Source organism: Pelodiscus sinensis, chromosome 1 (assembly GCF_052426305.1).
Source record: "Pelodiscus sinensis isolate ZL-2025 chromosome 1, ASM5242630v1, whole genome shotgun sequence".
NCBI classification, from domain to species: domain Eukaryota; kingdom Metazoa; phylum Chordata; order Testudines; family Trionychidae; genus Pelodiscus; species Pelodiscus sinensis.
In genome coordinates, this window is record NC_143052.1 from 63,316,548 (window position 1) to 63,331,681 (window position 15,134).

The 15,134-nt window shown below is 44.7% G+C and overlaps 1 long non-coding RNA gene across 2 annotated transcripts in view; it reads left to right on the forward strand.

The window, feature by feature from the left end:
• The window catches only part of LOC142829753 (uncharacterized), a 125,184-nt gene that overhangs the window by 36,885 nt on the left and 73,165 nt on the right, over positions 1-15,134 (forward strand). For both annotated transcript variants that reach the window (XR_012904501.2, XR_012904512.2), the window contains exon 2: positions 9,987-10,112. This is a non-coding gene — a long non-coding RNA (uncharacterized LOC142829753). The remainder of the gene's footprint in view (positions 1-9,986; positions 10,113-15,134) is intronic.

A 15,134-nucleotide genomic window follows, 5' to 3' on the forward strand; every position in this document is an offset into this window, starting at 1 on the left:
CTTAGTTCGAACTAGGTAAACCTCATTTTACGAGGACTAACGCCTAGTTCGAACTAGCTAGTTCGAACTAAGGGCTGTGTAGCCCTTTAGTTCGAACTAGTGGGAGGCTAGCCCTCCCCAGGTTTCCCTGGTGGCCACTCTGGCCAACACCAGGGAAACTCTATGCCCCCCTCCCGGCCCCGGACTCTTAAAGGGGCACGGGCTGGCTACGGTGCCCGTGCCAGGTGCAAGCCTGCCAGCACCCAGCTAGCAGACCCTGCACCTGGCACGGCACAGATCCACCCACCCGATGCCCCCCAGCCCTCCCCTCTTCCTGGGACCAGGCTGGCGGCTCCCGGGAGCTTGCCCGGGACCGCAAGAAGCGGGCACCCACCTGGGCTAGTGCGGACATCATGGACCTCGTCCACAACCTCCGCACTAGGCACAGGAAGGTGGCCGTCTAGGGCAGGATAGCTGCCAGCCTGGCCACCCAGGAGCAGGTGTGCATGAAAATCAAGGGGGTCCACTGAGACGCCCCGACCCTGAGCCCTGAGCTTACAATGGCTGTCCTGGGTCAGAGCAAAGGTCCATCTAGCCCAGTAGCCTGTCTGCCAACAGCGGCCAACCCTAGGGACCCTGGAGGGGATGGACCGAAGACAGTGACCAAGCCATTTGTCTCGTGCCATCCCTCTCCAGCCTTCCACAAACCTTGGGCAGGGACACCACTCCTACCCCCTGGCTAAGACCACTCCATGGACCCAACCTCCATGACTTGATCTCACTTCCCTTTCAACTCTGTTCTAGTTCTAGCCTTCACAGCCTCCTGCAGCAAGGAGTTCCACAGGTTGACTCTTTGCTTTGTGAAGAACAACTTTCTGTTACTAGTTTGAAGCCTGCTACCCATTCCTTTCCTTTGGTGTCCTCTAGTCCTTCTTTATGGGAACTAATGAAGAACTTTTCTGTATGCACCCTCTCCACCCAACTTCTGCTTTTAGAGACCTCTATCCTGTCCCCCCTCAGTCTCCTCTTTTCTAAGCTGAGAAGTCCCAGTCTCTTTAGCCTCTCTTCATATGGACCTGTTCCCAACCCCTGATCATGTTAGTTGCCCTCCCCTCTCCCAGCCTCTCTCTTCCCCTCTCCCACCTCCTTTTCCCACTCTCCCCCAGTTTTGTTCAATAAAGACAGATTCCATTTTTGAACACAATTGTCCTTTATTTTGTACATCAAGAAAAGGGGCTAGGGAAGGGTAAGTGGAAGGAGGTGAGGGAGGAATGGGGTACGCGCCTCCGATGGGGAGGACTGGGCTGGCTCTGTGGGCTTTTGGGGTGGAACCTCTCCTGCAGCCCCCCGATTACTCCCTCTCCCCAGATGGCAGCCTGCGGCAAGTGCAACCGGTCTGATGGCCGAGTGCTGTGATGTGCCCAGTGTGGGTACTCTGGGCAATCCAAGCCAGGACTGCTTTGTAAGCGGGACACCCCTGAGAACTGTCTGTCCGGGATGGGGGTCAGGACCCTTTAAGCACAGCCCTCGGCTAGCCTGAGACAGCATCTCCACACTCGAAGTCCTCCTCTGATGCCCTGCCAGCACTGCTTCCAGCCATCCTTAAGCCTGGTTCAGGGTCCACTCTGTGTGGACATGCTAGTTCGAATTAGCAAAACGCTAATTCGAACTAGTTTTTTAGTCTGGATGTGTTAGTTCTAATTAGCTTAGTTCGAATTAACTAATTCGAACTAAGTTAGTTCGAATTAACGTTGTAGTGTAGACGTACCCTCATTGACTTCAAAGGGTGTAGGATTGAGCCCTTAATTATGCAAGAGCCTGATTCTGTGAAGTGCGAGGCAACCTCACCTTCCTCTGATGTCAACACAAGTTGAAGGCTCTTAACATCTTGAGAGACAAGGCACTAAGATGCCTGAGAAGCAGTCAGGGAGAAAGCATTTAGAAAGTTACTACAGGTTTGACCTTCCTGGTCCAGCACCCTTGGGACCTGACCGGTCTAAAGAAGGGAGTTTGCTAGACCAAGGGAGGTCAGATCCTCTGCTGACAGTCTCCAGGCTCTCCCAGGATCTGTCAACAAATTGCCTCCCTGCCTCCTCAGCTAGCCCCAGAGCTGGTGGAGCTCCACTGCCCCAAAGCTGCCAAATTCAGCTGCTCCAGTGACACTCAGTTCCGCTGCCAAAGCTCAGCTACTCTGGGCCTAGTGAAGCTCCATGGCCAGCCATGGGCCACCAGCACGCCACAGCCCTGAGGCACCAGGACTCCACTGCCCCAAGAGGACCACGGATATTGCTGGACCAGAGAGTCCCAGACCAGAGAGGTTCAACTTGTAAATCAAGATAGTATAAATCTGTTATGGTTTTTACAATATGCCTTTTTATCCTCTTTGTGGTCCTATATGGTGGTTTTCAATAATATCAAGCAACCTTAACTCTGCGAATAAGTCTATCATACACACAACAGCCACATAAACCCTAGTAACTCCTAGGATACGTCTACACTGGTATGATTTTCCGGAAATGCTTTTAATGGAAAAGTTTTCTGTTAAAAGCATTTTCGGAAAAGCGCGTCTAGATTGGCAGGATGCTTTTCCACAAAAGCACTTTTAGCGGAAAAGCGTCCATGGCCAATCTAGACGTGTTTTTCCGCAAAAAAGCCCCGATCGCCATTTTCGCGATCAGGGCTTTTTTGCAGAAAACAAATCTCTGCTGTCTACACTGGCCCTTTTGCGCAAAAGTTTTTCAGAAAAAGACTTGCCTGAACAGGAGCAGCATAGTATTTCCGCAAAGCACTGACAATCTTACATGAGATCGGCAGTGCTTTTGTGGAAATTCAAGCGGCCAGTGTAGACAGTTGGTAAGTTTTTCTGGAAAAGCGGCTGATTTTCCGGAAAAAGTGGCCAGTCTAGACACAGCCCTAATGCTTTTCCATTCCTTTTCCAGAGCAATCAAAAGCTCCAATTCTTCACTGCTTTGCACCTTGTGTAGCCCCTTGTATGCTGCCATTCTCATTAGTTTGCATGTTGTACCATTTTACACCAGTGTAAGTCATAGAAATGGAGAGCTAGAAGGGACCTTTGTGAGATCACATAGTATCCCTCAAGTCACACTGTGAGAGGCCCAAGTGACTTAGGCCATCCCTGACAGGTCTATCACCAGGCTGGAGAGTAAGGGCTAGGGTAACCATACCTTTTTCAGAATGGGCAAGACAGACGGACTCAACTCTTCCACCAAATATTATTTGGGAAAAGATAGTTAACTCCCTTGAATAGTTCTGAAAATCATCCCCTGTGCCTTTTCTATTGCTGTTTGCCCATTAGCCACACGTTGCTTATTTTAATTTATGTTTAATTTAGTTTTAAACAGATATACTTACATTTTCTTTCCTGGCTAGACATACCATATAGCACAGTAGTGAAACTCTCAATAACTAGGAAAAGTGAGTGCATAAAAATAATGCCTCACCCACTAAAACTCACCCAACACAGAACAAAGGCTTTGAAGGGTTCAGTTTCCACAAAGATTCAGTAATCCAGGAAAAAAGATATCTGCCTGGAATAGAGTTCCATGAGAAAACACAATGTTAGGACTAGGGATGTCAACATGTAGATGATTACACAATTAACCAGTAAGCCTGTCAATTACATGCACCCTCCTCCTAGCTATCTCTGTATCAGAGGAAGCAAGGTGGGGAGATGAGATCCAGTGCCCTGAGGAACCAAATTTTAAATCAGCTTTCCAAAATCACCACATCTGCCTGCCCCCCCTCCCAGCCCCACGCTGCTGCCTCTGGTAAAGAAGCAGCAGTGTGGAGGGTAGGGAGACAAGTGGGAGCTATACCTGTGGGGAGTCGGCTTTTAAGCTGACTCTTTGTGCACGCTGGCTCTGTGGACCTGCCTGCCCCCTCCTTGCTGCCTCCTACCAAGACAGCAATGTTGGGGGGAAGGCAGGAGCTGGTGCTGTGTGCTTAAAAGTTGGCTCCGCGGTCCCACCTGCCTCCACCATACTGCTGACTCTATCAAAGGCAGCAGGACAGGGAAGGTCGGGGAGCAGGGGAGGCTGCCATGAAGCAGCCTCTATCTGGGGTGGGCTCGGGCTCACCACAGACAGAAGCTCGTCTTCAGCAGCAGCCCCCATCCATGGAGGGTCCACAGAGGGTGGAGCAGCCTCTGTCTGTGGGGAGCTTGTCCCTGCCTTGCTGCCTCTGTATCAGCATGGGTGATAGGCAGGAGCCAGTCTGCATGGGAAGCTGTTTTTTAAACTCGCTCCCCTGGTGGATCGGCACCTGCCTGCCACCCTGTACTGCAGCCTTTGATAGAGAGGCAGCAGCATGGAGTGGCAGGGGGTTCCCTGGGACTGGGGCTGGGAGTACACTGTCTGCCAGCCCCACCCCGGGGACTAGCGAATAGTCGTGTAACTGCTAAAATTTGATGTGGTTACATGACAATGTAGTTACTTGCTATCTGACATCCCTAGTCAGGACTTACCTGCTGGGTTGGTTGGTAACAATGAGTATTATGAGACTAACCTGGCAGTATTAAGTTATGCAGCCGACCAGACCTGGGAGTAACCCTGGTTCTGATTCCTCTGGTCAGCAGGAGATGGGAGCACTATAGAAAAGAGCCTCAGGCAGCCAGTGGAGAGTGCACCTCGAAAGATCTAGGGTGAAATTCTGGCCTGTAACTCTCTACCAAAATTCCTGTTGATTTTAATAGACATAGGATTTTACTCCTACTTTCACAAGACCTCCCATTGAATGTACTGTGTGAATAGCTAAATAAAACATAGTGTACTGAAAATTTTAGCCTATGTCTGTCTTAATCTTTGCAGGTGGAGCCTTGTCATGTATTATAAATAATTAAATATTCAGCAGGCTAGATAGAGATTGACTCTCTAGGCCTCAGCTAAGGCACTTTCATGAGATAAGAATCCTAGGTTCAAGGCCTTCCTCCAACTGAAGCAGAAGTGGAACAGGACAGAATCGTCTGCAGCTGAGGTGGATTGGCCTCTTTTTTGTGTGTCTGTGTGTTGTTGTTTTTTAAAGGGCTGACCTGGCTAAGATGTCTAGCTCCCAGAGAAGCATTGATTACAGTCTGGAATCATGCACAGGGAGAGGTGACTCCCTCTGGTTCTCCAGTCAGGTGCCTGAGGCCCAGATGGGTAAAGGTGTTTAGGCATTGTTGAGCTCAGCACTGAAATGGAAAACTGATCAAGGAGTCTAAAAAATCTCATTTTCTGAAGTGATTTAGACACTTGCAGTCCAACTATGGATTTGATTAGGCAGCAGGGCTTTGAAATGCCTGAGTCCCTTTGTGGAGCTAGCCCTTAGGCGCCTAAATGCCATTCCCTTGACTTCCAATGAGACTTAGGCTCTGTGACAGTGCAAACTCACCTCTCGTGAGCACCTCCTGTCAGCTGGGTGCAAACCTGCGCTCTTTTTGCTCATAACACCCCCATTAACTGTTAACCTTCTCAAGTGGGTCTTCAGTGGCCTATCTCTCCAACTGTCACAGAGTCTAAGACATTTTTTTTTGTCACGAGTGTCATTGTCTTTTCCCTTATGGCTCCAGCCAGGAAATGAACCGGTCAAACCCTGCAGCTCCTTTTAACTGAGCCTGCTGAGCTCTGGCTGTTTCTCTGCAGCCAGTCTAGGAAGACTTGAATAACCACCTTTACTGTTCTTTTAATGGAGTGGGTGTGGTAGGACCATGAGGCCTCCAGTGAGGGGGCTCAAAGGGCCCAGTACACCCTGTCACAGGCTCCTAAATGCCTTTAAAAAATGTTTAGGTTCCTAAATCCCTTAGGCACATTTTAAAAAATTGCCTATGATAAATACTTTTCTTCTAAAATGTACTTTTGTGTTCACTCATTCTTTGTTTAAGAATCCGTGCTCTGACTCCCACATATGCCAATTCACAAGAACGATCCATCACGATTGGATTACAGAGTGATGAAGGAGTGATTTTTATGGGAACTACTTAAATATGAATGATGGATTGCTGAATATAAAATATGTTCCACATATTGTTCACCAGGTACTCACCTGTAAGTGGAAGAGAAAGGCCAAAAGATGTAGGATCAACAGAGGATCCTCTGAGATTACATGAATTATCCATATGAATACCACAAGAATGCATCATGATTCATGTTATTACAATGACTACTCAAGAAAGTAATAAAGATTTGGCTTTTGTTACAAAAGGTTGGCAAGCAAGTTCTTAGATTCCTACCTCTTGTGCCTGGGATTTCTTTTTCTTGTTATCTATTGAGGAGTTACTCATAACGCTATAATAGATGGTTGCCAAATGAGCATTGTTTTTGCTGGAAAGGGAATTTATTATAAAATAAGATTTTTCTCTCCATGTGTTGATGCCAGCTCAATATTGGAAGATGAAACACATACCTAGAGGATTACAGACCCAGAAAGCACCTTTTGCAGGAAAGCTGGCTGAGTGAATCATTTCAGTAAAAAAATGTGTTGAAATGTTAAACATGCTCTCTTGATTTAATGCTGTTGTTAATTATAGAAAGGCTCCATGAGAAAGGAAACAAGTCAAGACAGAGATTGTTACTATTGAGCAAGCATTTAAAAAGGAAACAATAGAATTGGACAAGTTCATTGACCCCAAACTAATGTGAAAAGGGCGTGGAAAATTCATCAGGAAGATTTGGTTCTGTGTTATTTTTCATGTGACTAAATGAACAGTAAGAGGATTTTTGAAGCTGACTGGTCTTTGCTAAAGTAGTTGCTTGGAAAGACCTGCCTTAGTGGAACTCCTGCTTGGTGAATCATTTTCAAATTTCTAGGTGGCATGAACAAGGGATAGGCCCTGAATTATGGGACAGAAAATGTGTAGGGGAAGAAGGAGACAAGGTAGGGTAAGACCTCTTGCTAAGTCACATTTAACTATGGAACTTATGGAGATATGGCACAGCTGTACTGCAGGGATTTCTCACACTTCCATGGGAGGAGGTGTGTGTTGTACATGCCACCTGAATTTCTCCATCACTTCCCTCTCCCTGCCCCCACTAGTCAACTAGTTACATTGCAATGTTGCCAATTTAGTTGTTGGTTAGAAATTTGAAATGAAATGAAAACCTTAATACAGACTTTGAAAGCATGTACAGTGTATGATAAAATACTTGTACCTGCAAAAGCACAATAGGTTTGAAAAGGATGATCAAAGACTAACTTCTCACACAGCTGTTGTTTTTTATGACAACATTGGCACAGTCATTTTGGTGACGTTGGCCAACCTAATCATTTCAAATTATGATGTGTGAGCAAGGTCTGAATGAGCTCTCCCCCGATGCCTAGTGATGAACTGGGGTGGGAGGGCTAGGTGGAGGGGAAAAGCTTTGGAACCAGACTGTATTTCCATGAACACACCCTGAATTTGTGGGTAATGAAATGTTGTTATCAGGTGGTGAAAGTAACTTAAATTTCTTACAGGTACTGTCCTGTCACAACCTGCTCCCCCTTGAGTAGGGCTCAGAGCAGGGGATGTGGGGGTTGCGATAAGGCAGCACCTGTACGAAATTTAAGTGTGGGGGGCTCCTGACAGAGGTTAAGGTGTGAGGGGGTTCAGGAGTAGGGCAGGGGGCTGGAGACATGGGGGTGCAGGAGTCAGGTTTTGGGTGTGCGAGGGGCTCAGGGCAGAGGGTTGGGGTGTTGGGGTGCAGAAGTGAGGGCAGAGGGCTGGGTGTGTGAGGGGCTCAGGGAAGGATGATGGGTGTGTGTATGTAGGGTGGAGTGTGGGAATGGAAAGCTTGGGACAGGGGCAATCTTTGTTGGTGACCCTGCCCTGCTCCTGTTCCCAGCCAAATGGGAGCTGTGAGGGTAACGCTATTAGACATGGGAAGGGAGATAAAGATGGATAGGATCCTGGCTCAGTAACAGGGGTCCTCCAACACAGCGCTGTCTGCATGGAGGAGACGGGGGTTAGGTTAGTATAACTACCTTCTTCAGCATGTGACATCATTTTATCAATATAGGTCTGTCGCATAGACCTGGCCTACAAGCAAAACGTGGGTTTAAAAGACACACAGACCATTGTGTGTGCCCTCTTCATTATTGTGATTTATCATTAGGATTATTAATGCCTAGATAGTTGTACATTGTTGATTCTACATGTGGATATCATTGCCCAAACTATGGGCTCCGTGCATTCCTGCTCTCTCCATCCCTCACACTTCCTATAAGCCACCCGCCTCCTCCTTTAGTCCAGGGACTCACTACAGCCCCTTTATATATATATATATATCCCTCATTGCTTTGGATTCTGTGTGCACCTCATTTCCCTGCTCCCTCATACCTCTAGAAAGTCCTAGATGAAGTTAATTTCCAAGGCCATTTGCCTGGCACCTTTAATCAATACTAAACTCTTTTCTAAAGGAAAAAATAAAAGGCATGCATGTAAATTTCCTTACCATGTGGAGCATATGTATATAATGAGACCACTATTACACCCATAGAAACATTGATCCAATTTACTTCAAAACAAAAAACTGGTCAGACTATGAACTTGGACTGGCATTTTGCTGAACAGCCTGTGAATCGTTGGCTGTCTCCCTTTGCACCACTTGAAGGGCATATCTCTGTTGCCACCTGGATCCAGGCAAATCTCTTCAAAGCCAGTCAGTCAGCACAGCACGGCTCTGATTTTAAATTCTGCACGAGTAACAGCTGTCCGCTCTGCAAACCAATTAGAAAGTCTGTAAATGCCGCCAGTTACAAGTAAGTTTTCTGCCGACTGCACGGCTTGGCACTGATCTGTATGGGCTCAAAGCCCAGTCTTTTCCTCTTTGATTTCAATTACAGGGCCTTCAAACAGTCTTGTGTGTTTGGTTGTTATTGTCACCACTCAGATACAGCAGGGGCTATGGCACAATGAGCTAGCACAGCTGGGTTCCCATACGCAAACAAAAGATATTTACAGTACAGGCCAATACAGTGAGGCCCCACAACCTGCCAACAGACTAATGTGGTGGGCTACCACTCCTATGGTGGGATCAAAGAGCATATTTAAATGTTTCTAATTCAGCACAAAAATAGCTATGCAGTGTCCTGGAGAACTGGGCAGCAGAAGCAGGAGTAGCAAGTGAAAAAAGAAGTGCCAGAAAAAAGTCTCATAGGGGTAGCCATGTTAGTCTGTATCTGCAAAAACAATGGGGAGTCCTATGGAACCTTAAAGACTAACATTTGCTTAGGCTAGTGATAGAAATGTAGCCCTGTTAGTCTGGGGTAGCTGAAGCAAAATGCAGGACAATGTAGCACTTTAGACTAACAAGATGGTTTATTAGATGATGAGCTTTCGTGGGCCAGACCCACTTCCTCAGATCAAATAGTGGAAGAAAATAGTCACAACCATATATACCAAAGGATACAATTTAAAAAAATGAACACATATGAAAAGGACAAATCACATTGCAGAACAGGAGGAGGATGCGGGGGGGGGGGGGGGAAGGAAGGTAAGTGTCTGTGAATTGATGATATTAGAGGTGGGGAGAGTGGGATGTTTGTGAGTTAATGGTATTAGAGGTGATAATTGGGGAAGCTATCTTGATAATGGGTAAGATAGTTCAAGTGTTTGTTCATCCTCTTTGGAGAGCGTCGAATTTTAACATGAATGACAGTTCAGAGGATTCCCTTTCAAGTGCAGATGTAAAAGGTCTTTGTAGCAGAATGCAGGTGGTTAAGTCATTGAGAGAGGCATTGAGAGAGGCATTTGCTTAGGCATGAGCTTTCGTGGGTCAAAAGCACTTCATCAGATGCATGGAGTCTGACGAAGTGGTTTTTAGCCACAAAAGCTCATGCCCAAATAAATGTTAGTTTTTAAAGGGCCACGGGACTTGTTGTTGTTTTTGCCAAAAAAAAGTATATGTTTGTGTGTGTGGAGGGTGGGGGGATTAGACTATCTTGTGCAAGTGACAGGGTTGCCTGCTGTAGTGGGGGCCTGGTTTTCATGACCCGTGAAGTTCTTTCTACTTCTATGTTCCTACGTGTGCTAGGCAAGAAAGAGGATCTCCACAAAGGGAAATGATATGGACCTAACACTTCCTTGTGCACAAGACTAGATGGGATAACTTGACAATGTCCTGGACAAACCTTGTGGGATTAAGATAAACTGTATCGAAGTAAGTAAAACCTTATTAGATTAGGTTTAATACCTTTGGGGTTGATTGCATTAAAATGAATGTGCAAGCACCTTCACTGGTGGTAGGGGGAATGCTAAATTATTTTGTCCCTTAATGGCCCTTTGAAGCCACCTCCGGGAGAGATTCACATATACTAACCCTGACTGGATTCTCCAGGGACCAACAGACCCAGACAGGCATTTTTGATAAATAATCTGGTTTTAAGATGACAGCAAATGGACAGAAATCTTGTCCATGGAGGGCTCCAATCCTTAGAGAAGGGTAGGACGGACTAGGCCTATTAAAGCCCAAAACACTGGGTGCTTGTTCTGAGCTGAAGCTGTGATGATTTTGTGACCCAAAGGAAATCCCTTGGGTGGGGCGTGGAAGGACTGCTCCTGACAGAACCCATAGTAAAGTTGGGATGGATCTAGTAAGCGTATTACCACGATATAAGTATTCATAGTTAGTAGGTTTTCTCTGTAGTGTTTTTACCTTAAGAATGAAATGGGCTTGCATAAAAAGAGCATTGTTGTATCTATAATCCCTTGTGTAGGCAGACTGGAACACCCGGGTGGGCCCTGACTCAGGGTGGGCAGGCAAAGACAGGAAAGCAGGGGTAGGAGCCAATGGGGGCCCTCTCCTCTCCTACAACCCCTTGGGGGGCAAAAGATGCTCTGGCCTGGGGGCCCTGGGAAAATGGGGTGGGCTGAAGAAATGTGCCCCCCTTTCTGTGCTGCCTTCCTGATGGACACTCCAATCAGGGAGTGGCGTTGGGGACTTTCCTCACTCTGTCCTCCTGGCCCTCCCACCGGGGATTGGCATCAGGGCATGTGGGCTTGCCCGGCTCCAGGAATCCAACTGAGGATACCGTGTTGGGCAGAGGGGTCAGGATGTGGGGCTTGCCCTATTCTGTCCACCCAGCACTCCTTGAGAGCAGGGTTGGGGCATGGGGGTTTGTTCCACTCTGGCACTCCAGCTGAGGAGTGGGGGTCAGCACCTTGGAAGCCCTCCCCCCCATCCATCAATCCCACTCCAAGGCAAGAGCACCGGGTGGGTGAAGCAGGGCAAGCATTGGGGCAGGAGCAGAGCTGAGGTAATAAGTGGGTGGGCCGTGAGGCCCATCCATGGCTACACCCCTGCTGTAAACCTGGGAAGTCTCTGAACCTAAGTCAAGTGTGTTTGAAGAGACTGTCCTGAGATATCATAGTGAAAGCAGGCAACTGTGTAGCCTGGAAATCTCCCATCAGAAAAGAGTGAGATGCGGGTCTCCCCCGGACAAATACAGTGGCTGGAAAGTTGGAAGTCTGCGTGCAGATGCACTGGCTGGAGCACTGAGGGGAAATACTGGTGCAGTTGCCCTGAACTGTGACACTGGAAATCAGATTAACAAACCTAGAAGTGTTTCTTTTAATCAGTTTGGCTAGCCAGCTTGAGACATAATGGTCAGGCTCTGGGTATGTGCACTTATGGGTGGGGACTGGTGAAAGACAGTAGGCGGGAAGTCCTGTGGAACATGGAGTAGCATTCATATTTCTCCTATTTGTAGCAGCAGTAAGAAGCATAGCTGAGCTGAGCATGTTATTTCTAGCACCCACGCCCCACAAGCCTACCCTGCTCTGTGTGCGGCTCCATCAGTTATTCCTGGACTTCTCCCCTCATCCAGGAGGACCCAGTGAATAACACCAAAGTTTTGTCCAGGCTTTCTATCTTTCCAGAGAAAGATTGGAGTCTCTATCTATAACTCATGCTTTATTAAAAAACAAAAGCAACACCCGATCGTGACATGAAAGTTCTGATTAGAGGTACCTGGGAATTTTTCAACACAAGGGTTTTCTGTCAAAAACTGAAGTTTTGTCAAAATTGAAACATTTCCCAGAATTGTATCAATTGAGATGAAATTTTTGACATGGAAAAGTGAAAATGAATTGGTTTGACTCTTGTTTCAATAAAGTTAAAATGTATTGCTTGGGAAGGGAAAAAGATTTCATTACACTCTACCATTTTGATTAATTTAGTTTAGACTTGTCTATTAAAATTAATTTTAACATACTTACTTTATATTTTAAAAGAAAAGTCTAAACCCAATAATACAAATAAGGCAAAAATGCTTAATTTTAACTTTATTGAAATGACGCATTTTGATGATCTCAAACAGATTTTTTTTTTAAATTTCACATTACAGAAAATTGTAGATTTGCATTCTGATTCAGAATGATCTTTTTTAAATGCTGACTATTTCCACAGAATTAAAATTTCTTATCCTGACCGGTTCCAGTTTTGGTTCCTTTCTGAGCTAGGACAGAGAGACTGTCTCCTATTCACAGAATTGTGCTACCCACCCACATCCACTCTTAGTACCAGTGTATTATTGGTAGAGCAGTGGCTCTCGACCTTTCCAGACTACTATACCTCCTCCCCTTTCAGGAGTCTGATTTGTCTTGTGTACCTCAAGTTTCATGTCACTTAAAAACAACTTGCTTACAAAATCAGACATAAAAAATACAAAAGTGACACAGCACATTACTTCTGAAAAACGGCTCACTTTCTCATTTTACCATATAATTATAAAATAAATCAACTGGCATATAAATACTATATTACATATCAGTGTATAGTATATAAAGCAGTATAAATAAGTCATTGTATGAAATTGTAGTTGTACTGATTTTGCTAGCGTTTTTTATGTGTCCTGTTGTAAAACTAGGCAAATATCTAGATGAGCTGATGTACCTCCTGGACAACCTCTGTGAACTCCGGGTTGAGAACCGCTGTTCTAGAGTACATAGATGGTATTCTACAGACCAAAAAAATTGTCAAGTCTATGCCCAGTCCTGCAGTTCTTACTCTTATGAGCCATTGTTCTAAGAGCGGCAGATTTAGACCCAATAAAGAAAATTAACAAATTATAGGGTGGGGTTAAAGTATGGCTAGATGAGGATTATGACTGTGAGAGAGGAATAAAAAATGATGTCTACTGTAAGCCTTTTATCAACAAAAAAAAACTTTTAAAGGTGACTCTAAAACTGGACAAAGAGGGAGCTTACATCTGAGTATGGTTATTGTATATAAAGACCCATAAGAAAAAACAGGAAAACAAAAATCTGCTATGCAGAGATACACATCTAATTTAAAGGTTAAACTCACCCTCAGACCAAGCAAAATCACTTTGCAGTAACAGAATTAATTACAACTTTCAAAACCTCCAAACTATGCAAAGACTGGTAACAGTGTTTTATAACATAGAGTCACTCATCACAGAAGCTACTCCAGTCTCCATTCACGTAGATGAAAATTCGGACGTGACTGAAAAATTGGCGAAAGCCCGAGGTCCCACAATGATTTAAATCAATTTTTTGCAGGTCTATATCGCTTCTTTGGTTGTCTCTGTTATAACTGCAAGGTGCATAATAAATGGAAATGACCTGGTAGAAAAATGTCTACATTTGAGGCCCCTTTGTCTCCTCAGGCCCTGGGCCAAATGGCCCCACCTCTGATAGGACCTGCAAATTGATAGTTTGATATCCAAGCTTGATGAATCAATACATTATTCCAGTTTTACATGTGTGACCCTTTTGACATAAATTGGGTTGCACTGGTGTAAAATTGGAGTAACACAGTGATGAATCAGGCTCTTGGTATGTACATGCAAATGCCTTTTAATTATGAAAATGCTGGGTTTAGGACACACAGGATTGTGGGTGCCAGTTTAGAGGGTTTTTTTAAGGATTTGGCTTTCAATGATTGTCACTTTCAGACTTCAGGACATCAGCTGGGATCAGAAAATTACCTACCTTAAACAAGTGCTAAAATTTTCTCACAAGTAAGATGGAATACTAGACAAAATGGCCCAATGAACTGTTCCAATATGTAAGAGATTATGATGTTATGTGCTGATCAAAGCAATCAAAACTAGCTTGCAAGAAACACTAAGTTCTTTTAAGAGTGCTTGTTATTTCATTTTATTTATTCAGTCTGTGAAGTGGAGGGGCAAATATGGACACATTTTTCTCCAGCAGGTTCTTTTGGCTATGTAGATCATTCAGTCTTATTTTCCTAAACAATAGGATTATCCTGAAGAGTGTTCCTGCTTCTCTTTCTACTGTTTTAATGATGCCGAACTGGTCAACAGTGGAATCTTTTTTTAGGGGGGGTTGTGTCTAGTAAACTGGCAGTAAAAACAGCTGCAGTTAACCAACCCAGCCAGTCCTTATCTTAACAGCAGTGATAGATAAAGCTTGTCACACTTCATTACTAAAGGTTGATTGATTAGAAGAAAATAATTAGTTTACTTTGCCTTGCAGCACAGTCTCCTGACATACCAAAAAGACAATGTGCAGAGGAACTAAGGGTCATTCATTTCTTGATCATTTGTTTTCTCTTAATGGTGATGAAAAAGGTCTGATAACTCACAAGAAAAGAAGCCACAGAAACAGGTTTTAAGGTTGTCTTTAGGAGGCATAGGCAAGAAAGATAAATCCAGGCACCCTGCACTCTGTTTATGCCAGAATGTATGAAATAAGTATGTGTCCGTATTCAGAGATTGGCTTCATTCACTAAAGGATAAAGAATATTTTTTAAATTTCCAATAAACCTCTCTCCACAACTATAAGATTAGCAAACTTAATCAAATAACTTTGAAAAAGTGACAGACTTCGAAGATAATTATGAAGTGTGTGATTTTAATGTCTGTGGATGCATATAAAATAGTGTATATTTGCACAACAGGGTCTGTCTTTTTGTTCTCTATCTACAACACCCAGAGCAATAGGTGTTGCATGGTGTATGACTAGAATGTCTGGGTGCTAGAACAATGCTAATAATAATAATATAGAGTGCATCTACACTGCACCATATAGCTCAAAATAAGATATGCAATTTGAGCTATGCATCTTATTTCGATCTTATTTCAAAGTACCTTATTTCTTAATTTGGCACTGTCTACAAAGCGGACATTGGAATAGCGAGCCTATTATAATTCAAAATAACGGGCTTGCTGTGAAGACATGGGAGAGCTATTTT